Source organism: Wolffia australiana, chromosome 5 (assembly GCF_029677425.1).
Source record: "Wolffia australiana isolate 7733 chromosome 5, ASM2967742v1".
Lineage (NCBI taxonomy): Eukaryota > Viridiplantae > Streptophyta > Magnoliopsida > Alismatales > Araceae > Wolffia > Wolffia australiana.
Genome location: NC_135839.1, coordinates 14889049 through 14909484, shown reverse-complemented (window position 1 = coordinate 14909484; position 20436 = coordinate 14889049). Strand labels below are relative to the sequence as shown.

The following is a 20436-nucleotide window of genomic DNA, read 5'->3' as shown; positions in this document are numbered from 1 at the left end:
GATGTGGAAAACGTTTTTTTAACGCTGTCTATCATTCTAGCTACATTAAGGATGAATGGCCCGTCAATTCTGTCAAAAAAACTCAATACACCCCGTAGATTGGCGGCATCTAATACATCAAAATTATTTAGGTTTCCATTATTATATGAGCTTAGAGTTTAATGTATTTAGATTGAACAACAACAGAGAACGCCAGATGAACATTGACCTCTGAACCTTCCCCTCTCACTCACTGCAATTAAAAAACCCTCTTTTTCCCATCTAAAATAGAGCGGTTTAACTGACCCGACCTTGACGACTATGAAAACACAAAAAAATATACTTCACTGAATTAATAATATCGCCTCGAATGATGCCAAACATGCTGGTATTTACGTGAAAATCAAATGCCGACTTTTGTGTGCTGACTCCGTTCAAAAGGCATGGGAAGTAGTGGATACAAGCAGATGAGAATAAACATAAAAAAATCCATGCACCAACAAAAGGCCACAACAATCCACAAATATATGTGGTATGACCCCCCCCCCCACTTGATATGTTTACATCTCTGTCAACATTCATTGACACCAAATACTTCCATTATAGTGCAGGTGAAGTTCTTAAATCTAAGCTCATGAATACCTGAAATATCTAAGTGAATGACAGACATATCACAGGTCGTAAGTCACTACCATTAATCATGTGTTCACGATATTCCTATCTGAAGGATGCTCGAAGGATATAGAAATATATTGGAAGAGCAGCACTACCTATTCTAGCTCTTACGATGAGCATGGATGATCTCCTAAACATTATCATTTGTGACGAACTTTCTATAATGGGTTTTTCATGCGTAGAGTGTTAACCAAATAGGTCTGCACGAATCCCTGGATGGTATTTGACAAACGCAAATCGTGGTGTCCTTTTCACGACGTTGTGAATTAATTTTACCTTCATCAAATAAATTATAAAAACTTCAAAACTCAGCAAGGCACGCCCACTGGTAGGTGAGGTCGCCCCCACAGGGAATGGCTTTGAGAGATGGATCTAGCTTTGAAGTTTGGATTAGGAAGAATAAGGTAATCATATGGAGAGTAACACGCATCAAAACGCAAGATAATGAAAAGTGATAGGATAGGTATAATTTATTGATGGGTGATTTATGTTTGGTTGAAATTCCTATGATACTGTAATATGTACTAACAAGTATAGATAGGATGGCAGAGAGGAAGGTTTGTATATATATGCCATATCTTGTAAGCTTTCACCATTCTTATCGTCATTGTTCTTTATAGATATTATAGGCAAAGCATACGCATCGAACAAAATAAATTTATCGTGACTAAAGTGAAGGGAGTGTGATGGGGCACGCCAAACGACATCGATGAAACAGCAACGAGTCATCTTTGCCATCATCAGCGCCACTGCCGGTTCGTATCCAGCCCGACCGGCATGTCAAAGCATCTCTGAAGACGCTGGGTTTAAATACCCCAGGTAAAGCACGCCTGTGCACATGTTCGCGTTTTAATTATCGGTTTTCGTCATCCAATTTCATGTTCGTGTTTGCCACGACGAGTTCACCATACTTCGCCGTGACGCATCCGTATCGCCGCTTTATCCATCATATTATTTCAATCGCTCTAAGTTTCCTACCTACGCCTTTTTCTATGTTTCAAATGTTGTAAAAGGGTCCTTATTGGGCCCATATGTGGGCTGTTAGATTAAGTTCCCATCACGCCATTAAGATGGCCAGGATGGGGACGTTCACAGTCAGATCTGGTTGCTTTGTTTGGCAGTGGCACTTTCCAGGTCTCATGTGAGAAGAAGAGAGTAGGACACTAAGAAAGAGAAGGAAGAAGGAAAGAGGAGAGGGGGGAAGGGAAGGGAAAGGGAGGAAGCATTAGAAGCAGGCGTCATCACCGACCGCTGCAGCCAAGGGCGACGTTGCGCTGCTTTTGTGGTCGCATTGACCTTTGCATGTGTTCTCGTACGCTGCTAGTTGGGCGTTCATGGCGAATGCTTCGGCGAAGGTCAACGCCAGCACCGGTCAGTGGTCTTTGGCTTTTCCTTGCAACGGTTCTCCGAGTCGGTGTACCCCCAAGGCTCTGCCTCGACGCCCTCAGGCCTTCTTGCGACCACTGCGGATCCACCCTAGATTGCCAGGGCAGCCTGTCGCCGATGGCATCCACTGTCGGACTCCGTCCGTGTTGATTCATTATCTGATTGATCCTCCTGGCTCAGCCGATTAGCTCGGGCCGGTTCGCCATTGTACGCCTCCCTCCTCGTCCTCGCCTTTCTAGGACGCCACGCTCCCGTGTCGCGATCCTGCTCCCGCTGGTGCCAAGCCGTGCCCATCAATGACACGGCACCACCAACCTGCCTCCATCAGTCTGTGCATTGACAAAGAATGCGACGATGAGAAACCTCATCGACGAGGTATGTCGTTCCCTTGCTCGCCTTCATATTACCATCTTTAGTATATTTTTGATTGTGCTCCGCTACCTAAGGGGTTATAATAGGTAAGAGGATTTATCCAGAAAATCACGAGTTGAGTGCTTCCATAGACACGGCCGAGCCTATCTGTTACATGCAAGCCCCTCACGGAATTATTCCGCCCGCGGCGTGATCGCCGTCGCCGCACCGACAAGGGTCACAAGGTCACCGCCTCCTCATCGGTCGCCTCCCAGGAGCTTGACTCGGCAGATTTTCCACAAGTCGGACCTGCCCGTACACTCCACCCAGGTCACTTGCGCCACGTAGTTACATTCACCTTAGTGAATTACCCGTCAGACGATGCGATTGACGACGCCCAACATCAGAGAGACGGAAATAGGTAGTAAAACCTTCATTCGAGATTTTAATTTGGACCTAAGTGTAATACTCTAGGAGCGAGAACTTGAGATAATACCGTAGTTGGAGATATCTTTAGTATGGTTACCTTTCTCTAATTGATAGCTCGGTTGTAATAAACATGGAACAGGTAGATATTGGAAATTGATGCGGATCAACAAAGTGGAGATAGTGCATCTATGTATTCACGATAACGAACTATGAGAACAACACCATACAGGAAAGTCAATAATAACAAAATGAACAAGAAGCAACGATTTATTAATGGTATTTAGGTTAACGAGGTGAAGACACACACACACATACCTATATATATACACATATATATATGTCTATATATGTGTGTGTGTATATATATACAGATAAGTATATGTGATAGGATTTTGTCACAGGTCGATAAATAGGATAATTATTTTGAAAGTTCTACTGAATTAAGTGTGGAGAAAGAGGGGTCCGGCTGATAATAGAGGACGAAATGGTAAATTATGAGTAGATGATATTTCTGGAATCAGCGGCAGATTGACATATGCACGGAAGAAGCATTTTGGTGTACTTTGGATAAAACATGAACGCGAAATGAGAGAAACGTGTATGTAGATTTCACAAATCGTAGGTGGTCAACAAAAAGCAATAAAGAGGCTATTCCAAAAGGCTCAAATCAGAATTTGATATGTGCGTTGATTTAGAAAAACTCATCCCAGCCTGGGATATTTTAACATTAATTTTCCACCAGATTGAGACCAGTGTTTTACTAGATCCACACAGATTTGCAAAAATGATAATCTTGTTGGAAACAAATGATTATATTACTCTCCCATTTTTCAAGAATTTTGTGCTTTGAGACCAAGAAGGGCCTTGGCTTATTCCAAGAACGATTTGAATACTGATGGATTTTAACTACTGACTTTAGAGTTGACCGCTTGTACCTTTGAATTCATAGATGTTACCTTTGACCAATGAATGGGGCTGTTTCAGTACTCACAAAAAAGGAAGTGTCTTGTACAGGAGAGAGACAAAGCGACATATACAAAAAGTAAAGGGCCTTGGACAAAAAGAGTTTAAATGATTTAGGCAAATATTGTTTGTCTGTAGCCATGGACCAACCGAATATTGATGAATACAAATCCATGAGAGAGTAATTGAAAATGGTTCCTATTACAAACCAATCATTCCAATGTTCCTCAAGTTATTGTACCCATTGGACCATTATTTGGCATTACGATTCTGATTGATGGATATCTCTAATCGAGGAAAAAAATAGAATCAAACCAGCTTTTTCACTTTTTTCGAAATTAGATATATGTTGTTTATGGCATATTTTTGTGTAGTTATATGATTCATAGTATTATTTCCTATCTGATCAGTAGTGAAATCCATATTCATAGTCGCGATGGGATCTAGTTGTTAAAAAGGACCGACTGAGACATTTCCTATAACCCGTAGGGGTTATATTTTGATTTGGGTCATGTTTTGGATTAATCTAGCTTTATCGACCGTCTTCGCTGTAATGTTGTTACAAATACTTTTATTTTTTGTAGGATTCCCATAGAATTTCTCAAGTTGTATCAGTAGCAGATGATCATTTGTCAGCCTCTCACCTTATGTGAATAGCGGGGCCATTGAGGAAGATAAAAAATGCATCTTGGGAATCAACCTCATCCTGTTTTTGTTTGTCGCACTTAACCAAAGGAAGGACCTCACAGAATTGATCTTCCTCTTAGGTGCTGAATCTCTGCTTAATCTATCCAATAGTAAAATTGTACGTATTCTCCTATAATGGAATCAACCAAACCCAGGATTGATCAAAAGATCCGTTAAAGATTCTTTAAATAGGGTGAGAGAGAGAGAGAGAGATGAGAAGAGTGAGAGGGGAAGGATGGAAGAGATGGAGAGGGAGGGAGTTTGAAAGGGGGAGATTTCAAGAAATAGAGAGGCTGAGAATGTGAGCGGGGGAGACAGAGAAATCCAAAGGGAGATATGGTAAGAGGGAGACCGTGAGAGAGACAAAGAAAACCAGCGGGGCATAAAGATAACAACAGAGAGTTAGGGGAGAGAGCCACAGAGACAGATATATATATATATAGAGAGAGAGATAAAGAGAGAGATAGATAGATAAAGCATATGCTCGCTTAATCTGGAAACGGAAGATACCGTCGCGTCATGGGGAGGGGAAATAGGAGGCCAGCAAGGCAAGAAGGAGAGTAAGTGAGGGGGAGCTCACTGACAAGCGTCGGCAGCTGGGGGGCGATGGCAGTCACGAGGAAGCCGCGCTTGCATAGCGCGCTCGCCCGAGGGCTGTGGCCCGGAGCCAATAACGAGAGGAGAGGCCGTTGCTGTTGGCGGGGTGCCATTGCCGCAAAATCTGGGCCCTTCACTTTTTCTCCAAACAGCCGCCATGCCCTCCTTCTCACCCCGGCCCACCACCAGCCGCGAGGCGAGACGGAAGTTGAGGAGGGGGGTTTATCCTCGTCATTTCCAGCGCAGCGGGAGGGGAGTCGGACGCCACAGCTGGGGGGGGAGCCGCGCTTAAGCATATGCTCGCTGGAAGACTGGCTCGCTGGCCTGGAGGCAACAACGAGAGAGAGGATGGGGGGCTTGGCGCGGTGCTAGTCATTGCTGCCAAACGCTGCACTTTCTTCTTTCTCCAGCCTGCCTGCCTGCGCCATCCTCTCCTGGCCACCGTCACCGCACGCGCGCGAGATTTGGCGAAAGGTTAGGAGGGTCGTTATCCTCGTCATTGTGCGCAGCGCTCTGGGGAGGAGAGAGAGGAGTGGCGGGCATGTTGCGCAACGGGGGCTTACCATAACAGGCCGCAACGACCGGCAATGGGGTGGCAGTCGTGAACATGTTGGGGCGACCAAATCCACGGACAAGGTTTCCAAATTTGTCGCTGCAGGCGATGTACCCCCCGAGACATCCGGTGGCCTTGCTGAGAGTGCCGACGATGATGTCGAGATGGTCCTAGATGTGATAGAGGAAATAGGAGAGAAAGAGAGAGAGAGGACAGAGAAAGGAGAGAGAGAGAGAGAGATAGATAGAGAGAGGAGAGAGAGAGAGAGAGAGAGGGAGGGAGAGAGAGAGAGAGAGAGAGAGAGAGGAGAGAGAGAGAGGAGGGGGGAGAGAGAGAGAGAGAGAGAGAGAGAGAGAGGGAGAGGAGGGAGAGAGAGAGAAAAAAGACAGAGGAACATTTTATAGGCACAAACAATGTCGAATTTTCTCGGATCCCCAACTGAATAAAGAGTGTGCAAAATCGACCCGACACTCCAGTAATATAGTGTTGGCGTAAGAGAAGGAGATTGGAAGAGGAAAGATTGAGAATGAGGTAGCTCAGGATGGAGATAATATGAGCGGGAGAGTGTAACACAGGGAGATGAATAGAGGAAGGGAGGGAGATTGTGAGACTGAGAGGAAGAGAGAGCGAGAGATTGACACAGGGAGAGGGGGAGAGGGAAAGAATGAGGGTGGGGCAGCGGGAGAGAGTGAGAGAGAGAGAGTAAGAGCGGGAGGGAGCTAGAGTGAGAGAGATAGAAACACGGAGAGAGCGGGCGAGATTCCGCGACGCTCGCACCCAGGACTGCGACCCGAACGACCCACGTACGTGTCCGTGGAGGATCCAAACCATTAGAGTCTTAACTGCAGCCACCCTCCTCTCCATATCTTCCCACTTTCTTTCTCCCCCTCCATGGATCTATAAGATCCCAAACTCTCCAAGGTTTAGATGGCGACTTTTATTTGAAGAAAGGTTTCCTTTTGAGTGTTTTTTTCCGCAGGTTTGCCTCAGCCATCGAAAGTTGCTGGCGCTGCCGCCGTTGAGGGGCGCCCTCCTGTTGCCATCTCCCTTCAGTTAGCCCGCCCTTGTTCACTCTATGTTTCTCTCGTTCCTGCACTCTCTCTCTCTCTCTCTCTCTCGCTCTCTCTCTCTCGCTCTCTCTCTCTCGCTCTCTATCTCTCTCTCTCTCTCTATATATATATCTCTCTCTCTCTCTCTCTCTCTCTCTCTCTCTCTCTCTCTCTGCCCCGCTCTCTGTCCCGGTCTGTCCGATTCGCCTTCTGTCCCTCTTTCTCATAATCATTTTCTCTATCTATCTTGCCTTCTCTCAATCACCCAGTCTCTCATTGACGCTCTCTCTTTCTCTCATCCGCTCCCTCTTTCTCGGTTGCGTGCTGTCTTTCTCTTCCTGGGTATCGTTCTCTCTTTGCCTATCACGGTTTTCTCTTTCTCTCTGTGTCTTAAGAAAAAACGCCTGACATCCAGGACGGAAAGAAGGAGTTATGTAGCGCGGGCAGAGGAATGCGACCGAAGAGAGAGAACAGTTGAAGACGAGAGATATGAAGAGAAAAAATCACGACCGTTATTAGGCATCTCTCCTTGACAATTTCTCGCACTCCCTCTCTTTGGACACTCTTCCTCTTTGTTCGTTTGGCAGGGATATCCCAGCGATCAGCTATATTAACTGGACATAAAAAATAAGGTGGAGTGCAACGAATACGCATCTGAATTAAAAAACAAATCAAAAGAACAAATAATGATCGTGCTGTGTGGCTGTCCTGAAATCAGCTGGCAGAGCGCCGAGTAACTTCACGAGCTGTCTGTCCTCGCATGTTTCTACGGCATCCCGAGTTGATTAGAGCCTCGCCGCAAGAAGATCTGCAGGCCGATGGAGACCAGGGATGCATTCGGCGAGTGCTGCTACGAGCTTCTCGAGTTCTTCCGAGGTATGGGCCGCAGTGAGGGTGACCCTTAATCTGGAAACAGAAGATACCGTCGCGTCATGGGGAGGGGAAATAGGAGGCCAGCAAGGCAAGAAGGAGAGTAAGTGAGGGGAGCTCACCGACAAGCGTCGGACGACACAGCTGGGGGGCGGATGGCAGTCACGAGGAAGCCGCGCTTGAGCATATGCTCGCTGGCCCGGAGGGCTGTGGCCTCGGAGCCAACAACGAGAGAGAGGATGGGGCTGCTGGCGGGGTGCTTAGTCATTGCCGCAAAATCTTGCACTTTTCTCCAAACAGCCTGCCTGCGCCATCCTCCTTCCTGGCCACCGTCACCGCAGCTGCGCGAGATTTGGCGAAAGGTTAGGAGGTCGTTATCCTCGTCATTTGTGCGCAGCGCTCTGGGGAGGAAGAGAACGAGCGCAAGTGGCGGGCATGTTGCGCAACGGGGGCTTACCATAACAGGCCGCAACGACCGGCAATGGGGTGGCAGTCGTGAACATGTTGGGGCGACCAAATCCACGGACAAGGTTTCCAAATTTGTCGCTGCAGGCGATGTACCCCGAGACATCCGGTGGCCTTGCTGAGTGTGCCGACGATGATGTCGAGATGGTCCTGGATGTCATAGAGCTCTCCCACTCCGCCGCCAGTCTTACCGCAAACAAGCGTTGTATGTGCCTGAGAGGTTTCCGCGACGGGACGGGCGTAAGAACTAAGAAGGAGACGCCCGGAGTATATCGGAAGATGCGCGTAGAGTTCGGAGGACCTACTTCGTCGACGACGAGCAAGAAGCCGTGCTTTTTTCGGAGCTCCACCAGCTCGAGCATCGGTGCAAAGTCCCCTTCCATGCTGAACAGGCTGCGCAAGAAAGAAATCCACCAAGGGCACGGGTGTGAGCGATCGTAAAGAGAGCAGGGCAGACGCAACATGCATAGGTCCACCACCTACCTGTCGGTGACGACGACCTTCTTCTCGCTGGCGCAGTTGGTGAGCAGGAGGTCCAGGTGCTGCATGTCGTTGTGCCTGTAGACGGAGACGACGGCCTGGCGGTGGCGCTCCGTCATCTGGGGGCGGTGGATGATGGACGGATGGTTCAGGCATCGGAGAAAACGGCAATCTTCTCAAGCGTAGTCGGCCGCGCGGATGCGGCATTGATGGAGGCCACGGCGCCCAGCGCTGCGAACAAGGCTGTGTTGGCTGCGAACCCCGTCGGCGTTATGACGCACGCCTCCTTGCGGTGCAGCTCCGCCAGCAGCGTCTCCAGTCGCCGGTGGTACTCTGTGTGCCCGCTGATCAGTGCCGCTGACCTCGGACCCATCCCGAAAGCCTTTGACGCCTGCGCCACGAGTAGGTCCTCTCATGCGATGCACTAGACGACGCAAACGTTGATGTAGAGCGTACCTTGATGGAGGCCTCGCGCACAGCGGGGTGGCCGCTGAGGTTGAGGTAGTCGTTGCCGGAGAAGAGAACCATCTTCCTTCTTACCGGCTCCCCGTCGCTGCTAGCTCCAGCCGTGGACTCCTCCACCTCCACGTCCAGCAAGGTGCGGTCCCATGGTCCGGGACCTTCTAACGTCCGGATGTTGGCCAAGGGATCGTCCTCGGCGTTCACCCTGGGGAGGCACATCTTGGGCAAGTACGCCAAAAACTTGGCCCTACCCCCCTCCGCAAGCGCTCTGTCCACCGATTCCTCCCACGTGGCAGATACCGATGCCATCTCAACTCCTTGCGCAGGCGAATGGCAGATATGGGCTTTTCCGGCAGGCCGGGCGGGAAAACTTGGCCAGCCGTCGGTCGACCTTAGGGAGGACGAAGAACGGCTTCGCGGTTGTAGCACTGGCCGGTGCACGGGAGGGTTATTTATGCGGAACGCCGCCGTCGCCGTCTGCTTCCGAAAACTATGACGATGCCGTCTTGGGTGGCTGGCGCCGGCGCCGGCACCTTTGATTTCTTTGACAGCTCTCTCCCGAGGCTGTCCTGGGTCCCTTCATTGAGTGCCAATTATGTTCGGCTTCTACCCTCGGTCGACGACGCTGATTATGCCAATTATGTTCGACTTCTACTCGGTCGAAGACTCGCGGCCAACGAGGGTGTGCTAATTATGCTAATTAACTCGTCAAAATAAGGGAACTCTGGCGGACCCCCGCAACACGAAACGCGAAACTTCTGACTTTGCCTGTGAAACGATTTGCCCCCCGACTTCACCTCTAGTCTATCCAAAAGAGTGGGCGGCCATCGGAGGAGCGCCAGCGGTATAGTTCACGTCCTTTGAAAGTGTGCAGGCTTCCTTCCGGTTCAGCGCATGCAGCCGGCGCAGAGGCAGGGCAGGGCCCCGAGAAGGGCGCGAGACTATCCACCAACCGAGTATATTGCTGATAATCTCCAGCCTTTCCGGAAACAAATACGACTTGGGCCGGGCCAAAGACTGTTTCATTCTGGAAGATCGGTCCGCGGACTCATCCCACGGAACCCGCGACTGTACCGCTCATCATATGACGGGCTTTTGAACTCCGCCTCCGCCTCGTCAACCTTCTTCGCACATCACCGATCACAATTTCGAAAGGCGATGGTTGAAAGCTACTGTCCGACAGCTGCAAGATGAACGCTGCGCTGAGGTCCGCCTCGTATCCGTCGTTTCAGAGAACCACTGGTCGTATCAAACAGGCCAAAGACGATGACCCAGGACGTGGCCTGACGGCAAGGTTAACAATCGTCGGGTGCCAGTACGCCCCGACCCGTTAGTTCCTCGAGGATGCCGTCGAAATACGAGTATATTTATCTTTTTTGAGACGATCAGATGTTTATAACGCTACGGGACGACCGCCAAATGAGATATTGATCGCAAGCCACGTCGAATCTATGTTTGGACCTTTATTCCGCAGGCGTAAGTCCATGGCCTTGAAAATTCTTCAAAGCTTTTTACGTTAAATGAGCTAGGATCACACTTAGAGCATGGGCTAACATGTACAGTTTTTGACAACTTTAAAATGGTAACACATCTTTAAACGTGCATGTTTTTTTCACGTCAGATCATGTACGTCAATTCAGAATCGCTTGAGCACACCAAGCATTGACGTTAGGCAACAAAGCATCAATCCGTAATTCCGGATGACGCCGACTATCGTATTCGTCATAATTTCCTATCACCTTTATCACTTCTTCAGAATTCTTGTCCCAAGTCAACTCCCACGCCATTTATGATGTGGAAAACGTTTTTTTAACGCTGTCTATCATTCTAGCTACATTAAGGATGAATGGCCCGTCAATTCTGTCAAAAAAACTCAATACACCCCGCAGATTGGCGGCATCTAATACATCAAAATTATTTAGGTTTCCATTATTATATGAGCTTAGAGTTTAATGTATTTAGATTGAACAACAACAGAGAACGCCAGATGAACATTGACCTCTGAACCTTCCCCTCTCACTCACTGCAATTAAAAACCCTCTTTTCCCATCTAAAATAGAGCGGTTTAACTGACCTGACCTTGACGACTATGAAAACACAAAAATATACTTCACTGAATTAATAATATCGCCTCGAATGATGCCAAACATGCTGGTATTTACGTGAAAATCAAATGCCGACTTTTGTGTGCTGACTTCGTTCAAAAGGCATGGGAAGTAGTGGATACAAGCAGATGAGAATAAACATAAAAAAATCCATGCACCAACAAAGGCCACAACAATCCACAAATATATGTGGTATGACCCCTCTCTATCTCTCTGTCTCTATCTCTGTCGCTTTCTATATATCTTACGATGTTTCCTAATTTGATTCCTTCTACCTCGCACACAGACCATCTATCTCTCACTGGTCGCAGTTATAAAATATACATAATCCTGAGCCAAGTTCCTTATCTTCTTTTGCCCCTCCTACTTTTTATTATGAGACATTATTTTATCAAAGGGAGAGAAGGTTAATGTTTTTGATTAATCTCCGTTGTGTTGTTTTTCAAAATTCTTCCACGAAGTTATGGTTTTGTTTTTCGTTTGATGTTTTTAATTGAGAATATTTTTATGACCGAAGACTCCAATGGAATTAAGATTGAGATTTATCTCTATGTCATTGTAAAGCACCTTTCCATAATTTATTTCCGTGTCATACCCAATTGTTTCCCCAAACTTTGTCTTCGGTCTCATAATTTGCTGCTTTCCCCTTCATCGTTAATGTTGCACGTTAATTGTCTTTCACGTACTTTTCTCTTGGGCGGTACTTTCAACTTGATTCTCAATTAAAGGTTTCGTCCCTCCTGTTATTTTCTGTATTTCCCTCTCCACCTGTTTCTTGGTACCTAATCAGCTACGAAAAAGTTATAATGTTTAATAATATATCTGGCCTCCAAGTAAACTACATAAAAAATCTTATTCCCACTTGATATGTTTACATCTCTGTCAACATTCATTGACACCAAATACTTCCATTATAGTGCAGGTGAAGTTCTTAAATCTAAGCTCATGAATACCTGAAATATCTAAGTGAATGACAGACATATCACAGGTCGTAAGTCACTACCATTAATCATGTGTTCACGATATTCCTATCTGAAGGATGCTCGAGAAGGATATAGAAATATATTGGAAGAGCAGCACTACCTATTCTAGCTCTTACGATGAGCATGGATGATCTCCTAAACATTATCATTTGTGACGCGAACTTTCTATAATGGGTTTTTCATGCGTAGAGTGTTAACCAAATAGGTCTGCACGAATCCCTGGATGGTATTTGACAAACGCAAATCATGGTGTCCTTTTCACGACGCTAGAATTAATTTTACCTTCATCAAATAAATTATAAAATCATCAAAACTCAGCAAGGCACGCCCACTGGGTGAGGTCGTCCCACAGGAATGGCCTTGAGAGATGGATCTAGCTTTGAAGTTTGGATTAGGAAGAATAAGGTAATAATATGGAGAGTAACACGAATCAAAACGCAAGATAATGAAAAGTGATAGGATAGGTATAATTTATTGATGGGTGATTTATGTTTGGTTGAAATTCCTATGATACTGTAATATGTACTAACAAGTATAGATAGGATGGCAGAGAGGAAGGTTTGTATATATATGCCATATCTTGTAAGCTTTCACCATTCTTATCGTCATTGTTCTTTATAGATATTATAGGCAAAGCATACGCATCGGAACAAAATAAATTTATCGACTAAAGTGAAGGGAGTGAGATGGGGCACGCCAAACGACATCGATGAAACAGCAACGGAGTCATCTTTGCCATCATCAGCGCCACTGCCGTTCGTATCCAGCCCGACCGCATGTCAAAGCATCTCTGAAGACGCTTTAAATACCCCAGGTAAAGCACGCCTGTGCACATGTTCGCGCTTTAATTATCGGTTTTCGTCATTCAATTTCATGTTTCGTGTTTGCCACGACGAGTTCACCATACTGCCGTGACGCATCCGTATCGCCGCTGCTTTATCCATCATATTATTTGAATCGTTCTAAGTTTCCTACCACGCCTTTTTCTATGTTTCAAATGTTGTAAAAGGGTCCCTTATTGGGCCCATATGTGGGCTGTTAGAGTTGGCTCATCACGCCATTAAGATGGCCATGATGGGGACGCTCACAGTCAGATCTGGTTGCTTTGTTTGGCAGTGGCACTTTCCAGGTCTCATGTGAGAAGAAGAGAGTAGGACACTAAGAAAGAGAAGGAAGAAGGAAAGAGGAGAGGAGGAAGGGAAGGAAAGGGAGAAAGCATTAGAAGCAGGCGTCATCACCGATCGCTGCAGCCAAGGCGACGTTGCCCTTCTTTGTGGTCCCATTGACCTTTGCATGTGTTCTCGCATCTTCCAGTTGGGCGTTCATGGCGAATGCTTCGGCGAAGGTCAACGCCAGCACCGGTCAGTGGTCTTTGGCTTTTCCTTGCAACGGTTCTCCGAGTCGGTGTACCCTCAAGGCTCTGCCTCGACGCCTCAGGCCTTCTTGCGACCACCACCGCGGATCCACCCTAGATTGCCAGGGCAGCCTGTCGTCGATGGCATCCACCGTTGACTCGTCCGTGTTGATTCATTATCTGATTGATCCTCCTGGCTCAGCCGATTAGCTCGGGCCGTTCGCCATTGTACGCCTCCTCCTCGCCCGCCTTTCTAGGACGCCACGCCCCGTGTCGCGATCCTGCTCCGCTGGTGCCAAGCCGCGCCCATCAATGACACGGCACCACCAACCTGCCTCCATCAGTCTGTGCATTGACAAAGAATGCGACGATGAGAAACCTCATCGACGCAGGTATGTCGCTCCCTTGCTCGCCTTCATATTACCATCTTTAGTATATTTTTGATTGTGCTCCGCTACCAAGGGGTTATAATAGGTAAGAGGATTTATCCAGAAAATCACGAGTTGAGTGCTTCCATAGACACGGGCCGAGCCTATCTGTTACATGCAAGCCCCTACGGAATTATTCCGCTCCGCGCGTGATCGCCGCCGCCGCACCGACAAGGGTCACAAGGTCACCGCCTCCTCATCGGTCGCCTCCCAGGAGCTTGGACTCGGCAGATTTTCCACAAGTCGGACCTGCCCGTACACTCCACCTAGGTCACTTGCGCCACGTAGTTACATTCACCTTAGTGAATTACCCGTCAGACGATGCGATTGACGACGCCCAACATCAGAGAGACGGAAATAGGTAGTAAAACCTTCATTCGAGATTTTAATTTGGACCTAAGTGTAATACTCTAGGAGCGAGAACTTGAGATAATACCCGTAGTTGGAGATATCTTTAGTATGGTTACCTTTCTAATTGATAGCTCGGTTGTAATGTAAACATGGAACAGGTAGATATTGGAAATTGATGCGGATCAACAAAGTGGAGATAGTGCATCTATGTATTCACGTATAACTAACTATGAGAACAACACCATACAGGAAAGTCAATAATAACAAAATGAACAAGAAGCAACGATTTATTAATGGTATTTAGGTTAACGAGGTGAAGACACACACACACATACCTATATATATACACATATATATATGTCTATATATGTGTGTGTATATATATACAGATAAGTATATGTGATAGGATTTTAAGCCGCAGGTCGATAAATAGGATAATTATTTTGAAAGTTCTACTGAATTAAGTGTGGAGAAAGAGGGGTCCGGCTGATAATAGAGGACTAAATGGTAAATTATGAGTAGATGATATTTCTGGAATCAGCGGCAGATTGACATATGCACGGAAGAAGCATTTTGGTGTACTTTGATAAAACATGAACGCTAAATGAGAGAAACGTGTATGTAGATTTCACAAATTGTAGGTGGTCGACAAAAGCAATAAAGAGGTTATTCCAAAAGGCTCAAATCAGAATTTGATATGTGCGTTGATTTAGAAAAACTCATCCCAGCCTGGGATATTTTAACATTAATTTTCCACCAGATTGAGACCAGTGTTTTACTAGATCCACACAGATTTGCGCGAAACTGATAATCTTGTTGGAATCAAATGATTATGTTACTCTCCCATTTTTCAAGAATTTTGTGCTTTGAGACCAAGAAGGGCCTTCGCTTATTCCAAGAACGATATGAATACTGATGGATTTTAACTACTGACTTTAGAGTTGACCGTTTGTACCTTTGAATTCATAGATGTTACCTTTGACCAATGAATGGGGCTGTTTCCAGTACTCACAAAAAAGGAAGTGTCTTGTACAGGAGAGAGACAAAGCGACATATACAAAAAGTAAAGGGCCTTGGACAAAAGAGTTTAAATGATTTAGGCAAATATTGTTTGTCTGTAGCCATGGACCAACCGAATATTGATGAATACAAATCCATGAGAGAGTAATTGAAAATGGTTCCCTATTACAAACCAATCATTCCAATGTTCCTCGTTATTGTACCCATTGGACCATTATTTGGCATTACGATTCTGATTGATGGATATCTCTAATCGAGGAAAAAATAGAATCAAACCAGCTTTTTCACTTTTTTCAAATTAGATATATGTTGTTTATGGCATATTTTTGTGTAGTTATATGATTCATAGTATTATTTCCTATCTGATCAGTAGTGAAATCCATATTCATAGTCGCGATGGGATCTAGTTGTTAAAAGGACCGACTGAGACATTTCCTATAACCCGTAGGGGTTATATTTGATTTGGGTCATGTTTTGGATTAATCTAGCTTTATCGACTGTCTTCGCTGTAATGTTGTTACAAATACTTTTATTTTTTGTAGGATTCTATAGAATTTCTCAAGTTGTATCAGTAGCAGATGATCATTTGTCAGCCTCTCACCTTATGTGAATAGCGGCCATTGAGGAAGATAAAAAATGCATCTTGGGAATCAACCTCATCCTGTTTTTGTTTGTCGCACTTAACCAAAGGAAGGACCTCACAGAATTGATCTTCCTCTTAGGTGCTGAATCTCTGCTTAATCTATCCAATAGTAAAATTGTACGTATTCTCCTATAATGGAATCAACCAAACCCAGGATTGATCAAAAGAGCCGTTAAAGATTCTTTAAATAGGGTGAGAGAGAGAGAGATGAGAAGAGTGAGAGGGGAAGGATGGAAGAGATGGAGAGGGAGGGAGTTTGAAAGGGGGAGATTTCGAGAAATAGAGAGGCTGAGAATGTGAGCGGGGGAGACAGAGAAATCCAAAGGGAGATATGGTAAGAGGGAGACCGTGAGAGAGACAAAGAAAACCAGCGGGGCATAAAGATAACAACAGAGAGTTAGGGGAGAGAGCCACAGAGACAGATATATATATATAGAGAGAGAGAGATAAAGGAAGAGAGATAGATAGATAAATAGAAAGAGATAGAGAAAGAGTGAGAGGGAAATAGGGAGAAAGGTAGAGGGAGAGGGACAGAGAAAGGGAGAGAGGAAAAGAGAAATAGATAGATAGAGGGAGAGAGGGAGGGAGGGAGAGAGGGAGGGAGGGAGGGAGGGAGAGAGAGAGAGAGAGAGAGAGAGAGAGAGAGAGAGGGAGGAGAGAGAGAGAGAGAGAGAGAAAAGAGAGAGAGAGAGAAAAGAGAGAGAGAGAGAGAGAGAGAGAGAGAGAGAGAGAGAGAAACCAAAGTCGAAGGAACATTTTATAGGCACAACCAATGTCGAATTTTCTCGGATCCCCAACTGAATAAAGAGTGTGCAAAATCGACCCGACACTCCAGTAATATAGTGTTGGCGTAAGAGAAGGAGATTGGAAGAGGAAAGATTGAGAATGAGGTAGCTCAGGATGGAGATAATATGAGCGGGAGAGTGTAACACAGGGAGATGAATAGAGGAAGGGAGGGAGATTGTGAGACTGAGAGGAAGAGAGAGCGAGAGATTGACACAGGGAGAGGGGGAGAGGGAAAGAATGAGGGTGGGGCAGCGGGAGAGACTGAGAGAGGGAGAGAGTAAGAGCGGGAGGGAGCTAGAGTGAGAGAGATAGAAATATGGAGAGAGTGGGCGAGATTCCGCGACGATCGCACCCAGGACTGCGACCCGAACGACCCACGTACGTGTCCGTGGAGGATCCAAACCATTAGAGTCTTAACTGCAGCCACCCTCCTCTCCATATCTTCCCACTTTCTTTCTCCCCCTCCATGGATCTATAAGATCCCAAACTCTCCAAGGTTTAGATGGCGACTTTTATTTGAAGAAAGGTTTCCTTTGAGTGTTTTTTCCGCAGGTTTGCCCTCAGCCATCGAAAGTTGCCGGCGCTGCCGCTGCTGAGGGGCGCCTCCTGTTGCCCTCTCCCTTCAGTTAGCCAGCCCTTGTTCACTCTATGTTTCTCTCTTTCCTGCACTCTCTCTCTCTCTCTCTCTCTCTCTCTCTCTCTCGCTCTCTCTCTCTCGCTCTCTATCTCTCTCTCTCTCTATATATATATATCTATCTATCTCTCTCTCTCTCTCTCTCTCTGTCTTTCTCTCTCTCTCTGCCCCTCTCTCTGTGCCTGTCTGTCTGATTCGCCTTCTGTCCCTCTTTCTCATAATCATTTTCTCTATCTATCTTGCCTTCTCTCAATCACCCAGTCTCTCATTGACGCTCTCTCTTTCTCTCATCCGCTCCTCTTTCTCGGTTGCGTGCTGTCTTTCTCTTCCTGGGTATCGTTCTCTCTTTGCCTATCACGGTTTTTTCTTTCTCTCTGTGTGTCTTAAGAAAACGCCTGACATCCAGGACGGAAATAACGAGTTATGTAGCGCGGGCAGAGGAATGCGCCCGAAGAGAGAGAACAGTTGAAGACGAGAGATATGAAGAGAAAAATCACGACCGTTATTAGGCATCTCTCCTGACAATTTCTCGCACTCCTCTCTTTGGACACTCTTCCTCTTTGTTCGTTTGGCAGGGATATCCCAGCGATCAGCTATATTAACTGGACATAAAAATAAGGTGGAGTGCAACGAATACGCATCTGAATTAAAAACAAATCAAAAGAACAAATAATGATCGTGCTGTGTGGCTGTCCTGAAATCAGCTGGCAGAGCGCCGAGTAACTTCACGAGCTGTCTTCCTCGCATGTTTCTACGGCATCCCGAGTTGATTAGAGCCTCGCCGCAAGAAGATCTGCAGGCCGATGGAGACCAGGGATGCATTCGGCGAGTGCTGCTACGAGCTTCGAGTTCTTCCGAGGTATGGGCCGCAGTGAGGGTGACCCTTAATCTGGAAACAGAAGATACCGTCGCGTCATGGGGAGGGGAAATAGGGAGGCCAGCAAGGCAAGAAGGAGAGTAAGTGAGGGGGAGCTCACCGACAAGCGTCGGACGCCACAGCTGGGGGGCGGATGGCAGTCACGAGGAAGCCGCGCTTGAGCATATGCTCGCTGGCCCGGAGGGCTGTGGCCTCGGAGCCAACAACGAGAGAGGATGGGGCTGCTGGCGGGTGCTTAGTCATTGCCGCAAAATCTTGCACTTTTCTCCAAACAGCCTGCCTGCGCCATCCCTCCTTCCTGGCCACCGTCACCGCAGCTGCGCGAGATTTGGCGAAAGGTTAGGAGGGGTCGTTATCCTCGTCATTTGTGCGCAGCGCTCTGGGGAGGGAAGAGAACGAGCGCAAGTGGCGGGCATGTTGCGCAACGGGGGGCTTACCATAACAGGCCGCAACGACCGGCAATGGGGTGGCAGTCGTGAACATGTTGGGGCGACCAAATCCACGGACAAGGTTTCCAAATTTGTCGCTGCAGGCGATGTACCCCGAGACATCCGGTGGCCTTGCTGAGTGTGCCGACGATGATGTCGAGATGGTCCTGGATGTCATAGAGCTCTCCCACCCGCCGCCAGTCTTACCGCAAACAAGCGTTGTATGTGCCTGAGAGGTTTCCGCGACGGGACGGGCGTAAGAACTAAGAAGGGGAGACGCCCGGAGTATATCGGAAGATGCGCGTAGAGTTCGGAGGACCTACTTCGTCGACGACGAGCAAGAAGCCGTGCTTTTTCGAGCTCCACCAGCTCGAGCATCGGTGCAAAGTCCTTCCATGCTGAACAGGCTGCGCAAGAAAGAAATCCACCAAGGGCACGGGTGTGTGAGCGATCGTAAAGAGAGCAGGGCAGACGCAACATGCATAGGTCCACCACCTACCTGTCGGTGACGACGACCTTCTTCTCGCTGGCGCAGTTGGTGAGCAGGAGGTCCAGGTGCTGCATGTCGTTGTGCCTGTAGACGGAGACGACGGCCTGGCGGTGGCGCTCCATCATCTGGAGGCCGTCAATGATGGACGCATGGTTCAGGCATCGGAGAAAACGGCAATCTTCTCAAGCGTAGTCGGCCGCGCGGATGCGGCATTGATGGAGGCCACGGCGCCCAGCGCTGCGAACAAGGCTGTGTTGGCTGCGAACCCCGTCGGCGTTATGACGCACGCCTCCTTGCGGTGCAGCTCCGCCAGCAGCGTCTCCAGTCGCCGGTGGTACTCTGTGTGCCCGCTGATCAGTGCCGCTGACCTCGGACCCATCCCGAAAGCCTTTGACGCCTGCGCCACGAGTAGGTCCTCTCATGCGATGCACTAGACGACGCAAACGTTGATGTAGAGCGTACCTTGATGGAGGCTCGCGCACAGCGGGGTGGCCGCTGAGGTTGAGGTAGTCGTTGCCGGAGAAGAGAACCATCTTCCTTCTTACCGGCTCCTCGTCGCTGCTAGCTCCAGCCGTGGACTCTCCACCTCCACGTCCAGCAAGGTGCGGTCCCATGGTCCGGGACCTTCTAACGTCCGGATGTTGGCCAAGGATCGTCCTCGGCGTTCACCCTGGGAGGCACATCTTGGGCAAGTACGCCAAAACTTGGCCCTACCTCCGCAAGCGCTCTGTCCACCGATTCCTCCCACGTGGCAGATACCGATGCCATCTCAACTCCTTGCGCAGGCGAATGGCAGATATGGGCTTTTCCGGCAGGCCGGGCGGAAAACTTGGGCCAGCCGTCGGTCGACCTTAGGGAGGACGAAGAACGGCTTCGCGGTTGTAGCACTGGCCGGTGCACGGGAGGGTTATTTATGCGGAACGGGCCGCCGTCGCCGTCTGCTTCCGAAAACTATGACGATGCTGTCTTGGGTGGCCGGCGCCGGCGCCGGCACCTTTGATTTCTTTGACAGCTCTCCCGAGGCTGTCCTGGGTCCCTTCATTGGAGTGCCAATTATGTTCGGCTTCTACCCTCGGTCGACGACGCTGATTATGCCAATTATGTTCGACTTCTACTCGGTCGAAGACTCGCGGCCAACGAGGTGTGCTAATTATGCTAATTAACTCGTCAAAATAAGGGAACTCTGGCGGACCCCGCAACACGAAACGCGAAACTTGACTTTGCCTGTGAAACGATTTGCCCCCCGACTTCACCTCTAGTCTATCCAAAAGAGTGGGCGGCCATCGGAGGAGCGCCAGCGGTATAGTTCACGTCCTTTGAAAGTGTGCAGGCTTACTTCCGCTTCAGCGCATGCAGCCGGCGCAGAGGCAGGGCAGGGCCCCGAGAAGGGC

General features: G+C 47.9%; 2 pseudogenes; both read right to left on the bottom strand.

Annotated features, from left to right (window-relative positions):
• Positions 1-7430: 7430 nt before the first annotated feature.
• LOC144703222 (8-amino-7-oxononanoate synthase-like) lies at positions 7431-9304 on the bottom strand (annotated as a pseudogene).
• Positions 9305-18121: 8817 nt separating this feature from the next.
• On the bottom strand, positions 18122-19659 carry LOC144703405 (8-amino-7-oxononanoate synthase-like; annotated as a pseudogene).
• Between the last annotated feature and the right edge of the window lie 777 nt (positions 19660-20436).